Genomic DNA, 15,103 nt, shown 5'->3' with positions numbered 1-15,103 from the left:
CCAAACTAGACGATCTCTGACAACCCCTCTTTGCAATCTGGATCAATGAGAGGGATGCCCAGAAAGCGTTTGTTATGACACCGTCCTGTAATGGACTGTTCCTATGGAATTTATTGATCAATTGGCTTATGAAATGCTTTTTGGTGCATACATAGTGGCTTGGTATGGGACCTGTACTCTTGATTTATTTCCGACTAGGTTATTGGGAGGATATTGGGGTAAGGTGGATGATCATGACATAGCATGCATATATTGCACTTGTGGAAGTGGATTCCCACATTTGAGTTACAAACATCATGCATCATTAACATTATGCACACATTATTACTTATTGTTATGATATTTGTTTATGAAAGTTAATCGATTAACCATGCAACAGAATGACACATAAAACAGTTCAAACAGAAAACATTGATTTAACAGAAAAGCAGTTGAGTTAATCTAATAAATCACCATGTTAATCGATTAACTGACACATTAAAGTACATGTTTCAAAAGGTAAACTTCTCATATGTTATGCACAATATATATACATGTTCGAACCGTTATATTATGCCTAATATGCACACATAGCATGTATGATTAATGCATGAACATACAATTAACTAGATGATATGTCTCATGGATATGATATGACAATTAAGATGGCTTAAGAGACTAGCACCCAGGTTCACCTAACCTATACTCACTTACTATGGCACACATCCCAAACTACTTAGAATATAGACTCAAATTATGTCCTAGTCTATATATGACCAAATGATTATAAGGCATGTTGATTGTTGAGTCATCTTCAAGTTTTAATAGACATTGTCTTCACCAAAACATAGGTAGAGAAATGCTAGTGCTATCCTTGACACTTTGCACTCTCAATATCATCATATTATTATATTTCATCATTTAAATTAATTGATTAATTGTGTATAATATAATTTTTGTAATTGATCCATAAAATTTGAGTTTTTATATTTCTTTATGACATTAAAAATATAATTACTTAATTATGTATTTATCTATATAAATATAATTGTGCATTAAGTTTCTAATGTTAAATAATTGTGTAATATGCTCAATTAATCACACACATTACGCAATTCAATGAATCAGAACAAATTATAGATTAATGAATCCAAATATAAATAAATTATCAGAAATGTTGTAAAATATTAATGAGTAGATATTACTCAATTAATATTCCACAAATTTATTAATTATAATACTTGAAATTTATATTTGATTTTTGTAACTCATCCACAAATTCAAACAAAAAATAGAATATAAATTGAATTAAATATTAATATTCCGAAAATTTATTATTTACGATTTGAAAAATTTATATCGATCCACAATGAACATTGCTTAAAATTAGGGAATTATAAATAATTTAATCAAAATATAAATCAAATCAATTGATTATCACAATCAAATCAAATTGCTTTAATATTTTGACTGTCACATCCTATTAAAGATTACAGAGAAACTCAATCCAAAAATGCAATAAAAATTCAAATCACAGAACTAATTTTGAGAACAATTATATAATTTTTAGATAACGAAATAAAAGATTACAATCATTCCTAATAATTTTGGCTTCTAAAGTGTAACTAACAATTGATTAATTGTGTATAATATAATTTTGTAACTGACTGAAAATTTTTGAAGTTTTATGTTTCTTTACGATATTATTATTTAATTATTTCTTTATCGGTATAATTATAAATATGCATTAAATTTTCAATGTTAAAGTAACCATGTAATATACTCAATTAATCATGTATGTTATGGAGTTCAATGAATCAAGATAAATTACATATAAATATAAATTGATCCATAAATTTAAATTTTGTAATGATCCATAAATTCAAACAAAATAGAATATAAATTGAATTAAATGTAAATATATTTCGCAAATTTATTATTAACAATTATGAAAATTTATATTTATAATGAGCATTGTTTAAAATTAGGGAATCATAAATAATTAAATCAAAATATAAATCAAATTAATTAATTATCATAATCAAATGAAATTGCTTAAATATTTTGATTATTACATTCTATTAAAGAGAAATTCAATCAAAAAATACAATAAAAAATCAAATAACAAAATTAATTGTGGAGGACAATTATTTAGTTTTTAAATAACGGAGCAAAATACATTTAAAGACAATCATGCCTAATAATTTCGGTTTTTAAAGTGTAACTATCAATTAATATTACTCAATTAATACATTCAAAGATATTAATGAGTAAATATTACTCAATATATTCCATAAATTTATTAGTTATAATTATGCAAATTTATATTACATTTTTGTAACTGGTCCATAAATTAAAAATAATAGAATATAAATGGAATTAAATATTAATATTCCACAAATTTATTAGTTATAGAGTAGAATATAAATGAAATTAAATTGTCTTCAGTGGTTATGACTGATATGATGATCACATTTACTCTGATTAATTAGATAAAATATACATGTTCAACAATTAAACATGCCAAATTATTCATGATGAGAATAAAAAAGATTAAAGATTATTCGTACTAATATAAGGTTGACACACTCAGATAGTGAAAAAAATAAATTTGAATGAAAAAAGACAAACACATAATAAAATTAAAGAACTATTCTTCTACACTCAGATAATGAATGTAATATCTAATCGTTGTATTCTAAGATGTGAAGTTTCTCTTCTACAAATACCGAAACAAAGAATATGGCCATTTGTATTTCCTGTTTTAGAAAAATAACCACATATGAAAAATATTTTAACAAATATCATATGAAAAAAAAATAATCAAATTCATTTGTTGGGCAAAGGAGAATAAAGTTGAAGATTTTAGTAAGATAGGGACACAGAGACATAACAGTAACCTCTAGATATGTTTTAAGGAAGAGTCAAACTGCAAATGAAGAGATAAGATCATAAAGGCGAGATACGATAAGAAGATAAATTCAGAACATCAAAGAAAAAAAAAACAATATTGTAACTTGTAACTAAATGTGTGTGTATATATAAATGGAGATCGAGTACATAACATATTTATTGAGGGTTTGGTCATTGTTAAGGATGAAATCCTTGTAAATCAGACACTAAGGAATATGATTATTGAAAGAACAAATCTACAAAATAATAAAATCAATCATACCACATATACAAAATAAACAAATCAATGAAATACTTAACAATAAAATCAAAGAAAAAAATAAGAATATACATACATAATAAATAAAAAATCAATTAAAAGATCTAGAAAATAAAAACATATCTAAAAATAAGAGCATATCTAAAAATAAACAAATAAATTAAAAAATCAATAAAAATGCACTTTAAATAACATATTTATAAAATAAGAACAAATCTAAAATGATGAAGATTGAGTAGCGGGATAAAAAAGTCATCATATTAGGTTAATGAATGGAAAAATCAATAAAAATGCACTTTAAACAACATATTTATAAAATAAGAACAAATCTACAATGATGAAGATTGAGTAGCGGAATACAGAAACCATCATATTAGGATTAAACGAAATGAAGATTGATGAGAAGAAGAGAGAAATATGAAACGAAAGGGGAGAAGAAGATGGAGATATGAAATGACAATGGAGGGAGAAGTAATTCACATGTGAAAAGGATTCAGTCCTCTTTATTGTGAGAAGCAGTTTCTTCATAGAATAAAAAATAAATGAGCTCATTTATCATTAGAATTAAAATGTATGATGTACAAAAAGGGGAAGATACAATGTTGAAAGGTACATATGATTACCATAGACATGTTTTGGAGGGAAAGTTTTGATTGAGAGATTGACACATGTCATGACGGACTTGCGAGATTGACTCATGAACATATTTATAAAATAAGAACAAATCTATAATGATGAAGATTGAGTAGCGGGATACATAAGCTATCATATTGGGTTTAAACGAAATGAAGATTGACAAATGAAATATTGGATTGTAGACATGAGATAGAAGAAGAGATAAATATGAAACGAAAGGGGAGAAGAAGATGGAGATATGAAATGATAATGGAGGGAGAAGTAATTCACATGTGAAAAGGGATTCAATCCCCTTTATTTTGAGATGCAATTTCTTCATAGAATAAAAAACAAATGGGTCCATTAATCATTGGAATTAAAATGTACAATGTACAAAAAGGGAAGGTACAATGTTGAAAGGTACATATGATTACCATAGACATGTTTTGGAGGGAAAGTTTTGATTGAGAGATTGACACATGTCATGATGGACTTCTGAGATTGACTCATGAACATATTTATAAAATAAGAACAAATCTATAATAATGAAGATTGAGTAGCGAGATACATAAGCTATCATATTGGGTTTAAACGAAATGAAGATTAACAAATGAAATATTGGATTGTAGACATGAAATAGAAGAAGAGATAAATATGAAACGAAAGGGGAGAAGAAGATGGAGATATGAAATGATAATGGAGGGAGAAGTAATTCACATGTGAAAAGGGATTCAATCCCTTTTATTGTGAGATGCAATTTCTTCATAGAATAAAAAAAATGGGCACATTAATCATTAGAATTATAATGTACAATGTACAAAAAGGGAAGGTACAATGTTGAAAGGTACATATGATTACCATAGACATGTTTTGGAGGGAAAGTTTTGATTGAGAGATTGACACGTGTCATGACAGACTTGCGAGATTGACTCATGAACATATTTATAAAATAAGAACAAATCTATAATGATGAAGATTGAGTAGCGGGATACATAAGCTATCATATTGGGTTTAAACGAAATGAAGATTGACAAATGAAATATTAGATTGTAGACATGAGATAGAAGAAGAGATAAATATGAAACGAAAGGGGAGAAGAAGATGGAGATATGAAATGATAATGGAGGGAGAAGTAATTCACATGTGAAAAGGGATTCAATCCCCTTTATTTTGAGATGCAATTTCTTCATAGAATAAAAAACAAATGGGTCCATTAATCATTGGAATTAAAATGTACAATGTACAAAAAGGGAAGGTACAATGTTGAAAGGTACATATGATTACCATAGACATGTTTTGGAGGGAAAGTTTTGATTGAGAGATTGACACATGTCATGACGGACTTGCGAGATTGACTCATGAACATATTTATAAAATAAGAACAAATCTATAATGATGAAGATTGAGTAGCGGGATACATAAGCTATCATATTGGGTTTAAATGAAATGAAGATTGACAAATGAAATATTGGATTGTAGACATGAGATAGAAGAAGAGATAAATATGAAACGAAAGGGGAGAAGAAGATGGAGATATGAAATGATAATGGAGGGAGAAGTAATTCACATGTGAAAAGGGATTCAATCCCTTTTATCGTGAGATGCAATTTCTTCATAGAATAAAAAACAAATGGGCCCATTAATCATTAGAATTAAAATGTACAATGTACAAAAAGGGAAGGTACAATGTTGAAAGGTACATATGATTATCATAGACATGTTTTCGAGGGAAAGTTTTGATTAAGAGATTGACACATGTCATGACGGACTTGAGAGATTGACACATGTCATGATGGACTTGAGAGATTGACACATGTCATGAGGGACCTTTTTTTGTTATATAGGTAATAGATTTCACAAATAAGTTGAAAATCATCAAACAACGTAGCTTTTACATTTTAATCACAACAAAAGTAGATAAGCATAATGTAGTAAATGACAAACAAAATTTCAATGACGATAACATAACTATAGATACGTTGAAAGCAAACGATTTTTTATATGATGACGTTTTGATGTTTTTTGTTGATCGATACGATTGATCTGATTGGTTCAAAGGATTGAGTCACCAGTTTTATACCTAAAATAGTCGAGTCGAAGCGATTTATACCGATTTTGGTTCAAGATCGATCAAGGATGAGTAACTTCGATCAATTAGGTGTTTGATCTAGGTTGAATTGGTTGTTCCAATCGAGTTTAATAAAGTAGAATTATTGTAACTTGCATTGCTTATCTCTGAGTCCTGGATCTGCCATTGGGTGAAAGCTTTTATATGTGATAATCATGGTTTAGGGCATTCGATAAAGCACAAGATGAGAGGTCAATTTCACACGATACGGTCATGTGAAGTAATCTCCCCATTTATTCACATTCTTAATTTTTCAGTAAATACCTCATTTGATCTCTCAATGTTTCTGAAATAGTGTATCAAATTATTTTAGATGTAAGTTATATTAATATTTTAAAAAATTAATGATAATTTTTAGGATATTTTAGTCCTTAATATAAACTATTTTGACTCATCTTTAAAAATTAGTTTGATTTTACACTTTTTATGCACCAAATTGATACACTCCATACATTTTAAAAGACTAAAATAATTCTTAACTCTTAATTATTTAGGTGAAATACTAAATGGTTAAAATTTAACTAAGGTAAAAGCAACATTAGAAAATAATATTTTTAAATTAAACCATGGAAATTAAATTAGGTGTATAAATTTTTAAATTGGGAAATGATAACTTTCAACTTCCCATCTTTCACATGTATTCTCCAACATTTGTCAACTTTTTTTATTCTATCCTACTAAAGGTTTGTATGTTTAAAATAATGTTTGTTTCACGTAATACTTTTATATTATTGCCATTAATAAAATTTGAGTTAAATATCAAATTAGAAGTAAATTTGTATAAGTTTAATCGATTTGGCTAATTAGATCGTTTAGTCAAATCCAATAAAATTATATATAATTAGTAATCATTTATAAATTTATAATTATAAGGAAATACATAATTATATATAATTATCAATTAAACATAATTATATGAATCAAATATGTATACATTGACAATGTAAATGTTTTTATACTGTCAGTCAATTATCCATAATTCATATATTGATTATCATTGAATATCAAATTAAAGTAATACAAATCAATGATAAACGATGTGTCAATAGTGTAAAAAACTTTACACTAACAGTGCACAAATTTAAAACTCTAATTATATAGGAATAAGGACTCTCCCATTTTTGGACTTAAATGAAGTAGAGCATTGTAGTAATGTCTTGTCGTTTGTTAATTTCAAGTATATCGTCTACTTAACTTATTAGGTTAACCTAATTTAACATGGTCGGATAAAAATTTTCATGGTCTAAGTGGTTTAACCTCTTGTTCGATTAGAAGTGCAAATGAGATTCATTTATAAACCTGGCCAACAATTAATCTGGTCTAATAATCTATTATGGTCCTCATAATTTTGGTTGACATGTTGATATGACAATGACAATGATTTTACTTTTTAAGGAACCATACATCTAAATGGATGAGAAAATTTGGATTCCGACATCTATTGGTGATGAATCACATTATTGAGAATGTGACAAAATCATGTTGGCAAACAAATATCGCTTAAGATATAAGTGTTTTGGTTAATGATAAATGTTAAATTGTATGTGAATTTTGGTTTTCCTTTTCTCCTTCACAAAAAGTCACAATTTTATATTAGGAAAAATATTAACTTAAAGCATTGTGATACGATGATGTATATTTGAAAAAACAAAGCAAGGATGTCGTAATTAAATAAGTCTATATAAGTGTTTCCATGTTTGAAGGGAATGAAGACTGGAAAAATACATCCCAAGGCAATTAGGAGTTGAAATGAGATCCCGCTGATTTCTTTCCATTATATTTGGTTCTATAGAAAATAAGAGGAAATAAAAGTTCTATAAAATGTTATATTTCATCGTTTGATTCCAAAACTATAGAAGATAAATAAAATAATATGCATTAACCCACATAAAATAAAACGAAAGAAAATTATCAAAAAATTTAAAATTACCTTTCCACCATGAATGTTGAAAGAACAATAATCTAGTTAAAGATAAATATAATGTAGTGAAATTCTTTTTTATATTTATTTCTATGTGAAATTAGTTAACTTAATTTTATTTTGTTGCTTATGAACTTACAATTAAATAATAAATGTATATCATCAATAATAATGGAAATAAAAAAATATATAATTACTTAAAATTACTAACAAAATGTTAAATAATAAATAAACTTGAAATTTATATTTAAGACTTGTTTATTATTATAATAATCTTTTTACCCACATCTTTTATTAGCTTTCCATTATTGTATTTCTATTTTTTAAGTCTAGAGGGATCACGTGTGGTGTATTGGGGATTGGGAAGAAATTCTCCACAGGGAGAAACGATATAAAGAATAGGAATAAAATTGGAAGCATGAATGAGGTGAGGTGTACTCTAATCTCATCCACATCCCTTGAAGCATTATAGCAAACTTGAAAAATAACAATCATTGTCTTGAGTTTGAGTTAGCCCACATAAGACTAGATATATATGTTTGGTTCAAGGTAGAAAATGAGAGGAAAGAAAATAGAAAGAATAAAAATTGAAAGAAAGAAAAGTAATGAAAATTAAGATGATTTTTTAGTTGTTTGGTTTGAAACAAAAATAAAGGAAAATTAATGAAATAAAAGAAGTTGAATATGTGTGATGACATATATATATCTTTATCACACATGATAAAAAATATTTTTCAATATAAATGATTTGATATAGTAAATATATTTTCCTTGACTATGTAAATATAGTAAATATATTTTCGATAAATTAATTTACTTTTATGAGTACTAAAATTTAAAAGAAACTTATATTTTGTTCAATTCAGGAAAGAAAATGAGAAGAAAGTGAAAGTTGAAAGAAAAAGAAAATAATATAAATGAGATGATTTTTTATTTGATTTGAAGATAAATGATAGGAAACAAGTCTAAAGAGGTTAAATATCACAAATAACATATATATATATATTTATATACGTGATATAGAAATATTTATTAAAGTTATTTTATTTGATGTATTAAATATATTGTTGATTATATAAATATAGTAAATATTTTTTTTAAATAGTTTACTTTTATAGTACCATAAATTTTAAATAATGAAACTTATTATAAAAAATAATAGTGATCATGATAGAATACTTATGAAATATATGTCTTTTTAAAAAGGTGGGTTTTCTTTACCACTAAGGGAAAATATTTTTTTGTGAACCTACATATTCTATTCTTCTATCCTCGACCAATGGGAGAAGATTCCACAGATTCCCATTTTTTTCTCTCTTTCTTTTCTTTCCATCCATTTCCACTCAATCCAAACATAGCTTAAATTATGGCAAATACAATTTTTAAATGTAAAATTATATTATTTTTTGTATTATAAATTTTAATCATCTTAGACTCTTTTAAAATAAAAATTAATGTTCTCTTATAACTAGAATCCGGAATTTTAGAAATAAAAAAGCAATGATGTAAAAACTGTATCATACCGGTCGGTTCAACTAGAAAACTGGTGAATTGGTCTCCTAACCGGTACGGTACAGATGTTGAACCGACCAAATATTAAAACTGGTCAAAAACCGATTAAAACTGGTCAAAACCGGTGAACCGGCTGATATTTGACTAAACCGGTCGGTATTTGACTAAACCGACCGGTTTATACACATATTTTTGTTTTGAAAGAAAACTTAAAAACTTAAAAACTCATTACAAGGTGACACATATTTTCAACCCTTCTTTAACACTTCAAGGCATATGCTTCCAAGACATACTTATATTACCTTTTGGTTCCTAACATTTGTGTGTAATCTCAATGACATTTTTGTAATCTTAGAGTACTGTCTGAAGATAGGATTTGGTGCAAAAATATAATATCGATATGAGACAACTTTGACACATTGACGTTAAATGTTAGAACTCCAAATTTATTTATTTTGTAGAGTGAGTTGTGAATTTGTGTCATTTATTTATATTTTGCGGTTGTTAAGTGATACTTTTGGATTGATATATGTTTTGTAATTTAGACTTTGAATTTGTTAAAGACTTAGAGTTGTTTGTTTATGTGAATTTTGAGGAGATTATGAATATGAATTATAAATTTGAGTATTTACCTATTTGAAATTTTTTTGTTATAAGTTTGTATATATAAATATAAGTAGGTTTGTCCAGTTTAACCGGTATGTGGTTTAATTACTGAACTACCGGTTGAACTACTATACCACTATACCAGTACTCTAACCGGTTTGATAATCGGTACGGTTTTAACAACACCTTTAAAAAAAGTAATTCCTAAAGATAATTTTAGTGAAGAGATAAAAACTAATTTGACAAGTGACTAGTTTTAAAAGATGGGATATAGTTTAGATAAAGATATCTAATTTATCGATTAAAGAAATAATTAGTTCCTCTAATTTGTGGTTGCATAATTTCTATTCGAAATAATTATTGATGAAATTGAAAGAGATAATATTTTTTCTTCTTTTGTTTTAAGGCTAGAAGTGAAGAGAAAACACACATTGAGATGTTTGAAGGCGCTCGTACTTCAATATTCGCAGCAACATCAACTCTTGTTTTTAAATTTAGGAAACGTACAAACATAACCTATTTAAGTTAGTGCCTTTAAAATTATAAGCAATTACTTATTTTAAGTGAAAATTTAAAAATGTAAGTTAGAAATATTTACATAAGTTTAAAAAGACACATAATTAATCTAAACAGTTAAAAAATGAGAAACTGATAATGATACATATCATTTTATGAATTACATTGTTCTAAATGATTTAATAACTATTAAGATAATATAACAGTTTTTTATATATATGGATATTTTCCATTTAATTAGTGGATTCGAAAATATATAAAAAATGTAAGTGAATTAAATCAAAATGAATAATTAATAAACAATTTAATAGTAATAACATTAATTAGTAAATTATTGAAAAGTTAAAATACTTTTTTTTTATAATGTTGACATAAGCTTCATTAGATTACTTATCTAGGATTATAAATGTTATGGATAAATATCCATAACAATGAATAAGGATAAGTAAGTGGAGGATACTCCTTACCAATGTTATACATACTCATATATATAATGGTATAATGGTTTAGCGGTTCAATCAGTGTTCAATAATTAAACTGCATATCGGTGAAGTGAGATATACATATATAATATATTAACGTTAATGTTAAAAAATCAATAAAAGCTCAATAATTTTTTTTATTTTCATTAAAAAATAATTTTAAATAAAAATCGGCCGGTATGACCAGTACGGTTCAATTGAAGACTAGTCGATATAACCAATTTTGACCAATATAATTGTGTGACCAGTATAATTGTTGTCCAACACCAAGAATGGGGCTGTTTATTAGTCGAACCGGCCAACACAAACTAGCTTTTAAAACACTTGTCATTACTCGGACCCACATCTTTTAATATAAGTTTGGTAATACATATGTTTTTATCATATTGTTAGAGATGTTACATGCAGACTGTGATATAAGTTTTATTATCATTTGTGATTGTCTTATTGGATATATAAAATATGAGAAAAATATACATACAGATAGTGTAAGTAATTTTTAAGTGTATCATCTATATTTAATATTGATTTAATATTAACTCTTAAATATATGTAAGACAAATGAATAGTGAATAATATACTAAAAATTATATATAAATATTTATACTAAGTGACATAAATATTACACTCATAAAATATTTTTAAAAATAATTTTAATGTTTATAGGTTGTCATTATAAAGTTGCTATATAAGTAATATATCATTCTTGTACCAATGAGTGTTGGTTCAAGTGATATATGTTTGATTCTCCTTAAGCAATATCTCGAGTTCGAGTCTTGTGGGTGGAAAAAATATCCACTAAGAGAGTTAGCCACACATACATGTGGATGTTCCTGGCTCGGATATATTATCTCTAGTACAAGAATATATATGAGAAATAAAAAAATATCATTCTTGTATATTACTTTTATTCAAAATTAATGACAATTAACACATAAATATTACTCCATACGTTTCAGAACTTTTGATATTTAAGGTTATGTATGCAATTTAAGAAGTCAATAAATGATATAGAAATATATACAATTAATTTGACTAAAATAATTTTATTTAGTATACATAGGAAACTGAAATAAAAATATAGAAATATGAACTGAATAAATAAGATTATAATTGTAAATTAAAATACAAATATGTATTAGACATCTAAAACATAAAATACATATAATAACATGAAAAAAAAAATCAAAACATCAGATGTCTTATAACAATTTGAATAAATAAATGATTCATTGACATAACAATTTAAATATTAATGATCAAGAATAATTTTAGATGAGAACAAGGTATTAGAAAATGAAAAGCATGATGTTAATCTCATTTAAAAATTATCATTTGATAAGAATCCAATATAATGCTATATGATAAAGAGAGCTTAGATTTCGTACCAATTATATGAAAAAGCTTAATTTCGAAGTAAGTGAAAAATTTGTTTGAAATAATACATTTTAGAGATAATTATATTTATGTTTTTAATATTATTATTTATAACTAAATTTTAATATAGGTTAAAATTTTATTACATGTCTTTATATAAATATATATTATTAACACAATTCTTTTTGTCAAAGCAATCACTTTCTTTCTATTTCCACAACAAACGTCAACCAAACTTCTCTCCTCTCCTCCACCTACCCCATTTTGTGGAAAAAAGCGAGTGAAACCCAATGGCAAATTTGTTATTGTCCTCTAAACCCAAGGACAAACATATATTATTTATTATTTTTGGTAATGAATTAATAGTCCATTTGGAATGTGTATTAAGTATTGTTTCTAATAATTGAATCATTGACATTTTGGTCATTCTACAGATCTAATGAGAGCTTACACCACTAGATTAATTGTTACTTATATCAAACACAATTGAAAATATACAACTATACTATCTATCATAATTTTTTTGTCCTCATGATAACCGCTTCAAATAGTATTAAAATATTAATTTATATTTTATATTTTACTTAATAGAGTTTTCTAATTAACTTAAGATATAAAATAAAATATGAAACATGTGATCTCATGGTAAATATATTATATCAATAAAAAAGTATTATTACATTATTATTATTATTATTATTATTATTATTATAATTATTATTATTATTACTAGCGTGTTGACAGGCACTACCGTGCCTGTCTACAAATTAAGTTGTATTATATATTGTAATTTACACTTGAATATATATTCGTTTGATGTAATTGTTCAATCTTAAATAAAAGATGCATATACAATTGTGTTCATAAAAAATAGAGTCTTGATATTTTCACTTAATTTTATTTTCTAGCGTGTTGACAGGTACTACTGTGTCTGTCAACCTGCTTTCATATTGTTTGTAATGTGTAGTCTGGATGTTTTAAATGTCAAATATTCACATATTCTTTACTCAATTGTATACATTGTGACCAATGCAATAGATTTACTCAATAGATTTTAATTAATTAGATAAAAAATCACTTTTATACGTAGAATACAAATTACAAACGATATGAAATCGGGTTGACAGACTTGGTAGTGCCTGTTAACATGCTAGAAAATAAAATTAAGTGAAGATATTAAGACTCTATTCTTAATGAACATAATTGTATATACATCATTTCTTTAAGATTGAACAATTACCTTAAACGAATATATATTCAACTGCAAATTACAATATATAATACAACTTAATATGTAGAATACATACATATTACAAACAATAGGAAAGCGGGTTGAACACGCTAGTAAATTTAAAATTAGAAGTTATAAAATATGAAATAAATGTTTATTGGTATAAGTATATATAAAGATGAAATTAGAAGTTATAAAATAAAATTAGAAAATTAGAAAATATGAAATAAATGCTTATTAATATAAGTATATATAAAGATGAAATTAGAAATTAGGCACATAACTTCAAACCTAATCAGAAATCTCACAAAACCTAATAGAAAATGTGAATTTATACAAGGTTTGTATGAAAAATAATTTTACTATTGAATGCTAAAAAATTACTTCGGAAGAAGCTTTTTGTTCTAATCCCTATTATGCACAAGAAAAAACTTAAACTTTTTGCAAAACACTATTTTCCATATTGAACTCTAGAAATTTTTTGAATCTCTCTCTTATTGCTTATGGGTAAAATTACAACTTTTATAGTAAACTGAATTTAACTAATCTTAATTGATTATCAATGAAATTAATCGACTAACGTTTGTTGAAAATTACATGTTTTCTTTAGTAAACATATTTAATCGATTAACCTCTGGTATAATCGATTAGCGAGGCTAAGAACTTCAAACCAGTAGCTACTATAATTCAATTAATTGATCCACCAAAACACTTCATCAATTAACTTGTTCTAAAGACCACTTAATCGATTAAATTATATCTTTAATCAATTAATCAGTGTTAACCAAAAGTTTAGATTCAACTATTTGTAAGGTAAAACCTTCAAAATGATGTATAATCATGCAATGAATGTTTCAAAAACATATTCAGTTTTAATGCACTGAAGTCATGTATGCTCAAGTGAAGTACATGCATACCATCTTTTAAGGATGGATAATTCTCATTTTTAAGTGTATTTCCCTTTTAAGCTTTGTGAGATTCTCAACCTAGGTTTACCTAACCTAGAATCGAACTAGGCAATCTTCTTAGGACGTCTAACAATAAAATGACTCTCCTCATTCTAAATAACCTTGAGCCTTTGGGTTGTTGTTTGATAACATATTCCAACTTCAAGCTTTACCAAATTTGTTGTCTTCATCAAAACTTTGTTATGGATCACACTTGCAAACTTTGACTTCTCTTGCAAAATAAATTACTATCTGACATCCTCATAGCATTTTCTCTCTCAAAATCATACCCATTCGATACCTCCTTCTTCGTGGTGTTCCGAGAAGGAACTTGAAACAAGGGTTGGAGGGTAACCATGCCAAATATGATTCACTATTGATAGGGAATAACCATGCCAAATAATTGTACCCACAAGGTCATTTTTTGTATTTTCTGCATCATAAGTTCTAACTCTCAACTCTTGCTTGCATTGTGAGGCTTTAGACATTAGAAATGATTGCCCTTTGTCATGGACTCTCATCATAATCTTTTTTTGAACACATTACTCTATATGATTTTTCAAGTGATTTATTCTATTCTTTGAACTTTTGCCAAGTTGTTTCTTACAACAGCTGTT

This window comes from Lupinus angustifolius, chromosome LG08 (assembly GCF_001865875.1).
Source record: "Lupinus angustifolius cultivar Tanjil chromosome LG08, LupAngTanjil_v1.0, whole genome shotgun sequence".
Taxonomy (NCBI): domain Eukaryota; kingdom Viridiplantae; phylum Streptophyta; class Magnoliopsida; order Fabales; family Fabaceae; genus Lupinus; species Lupinus angustifolius.
This window is presented reverse-complemented; position numbering follows the sequence as displayed.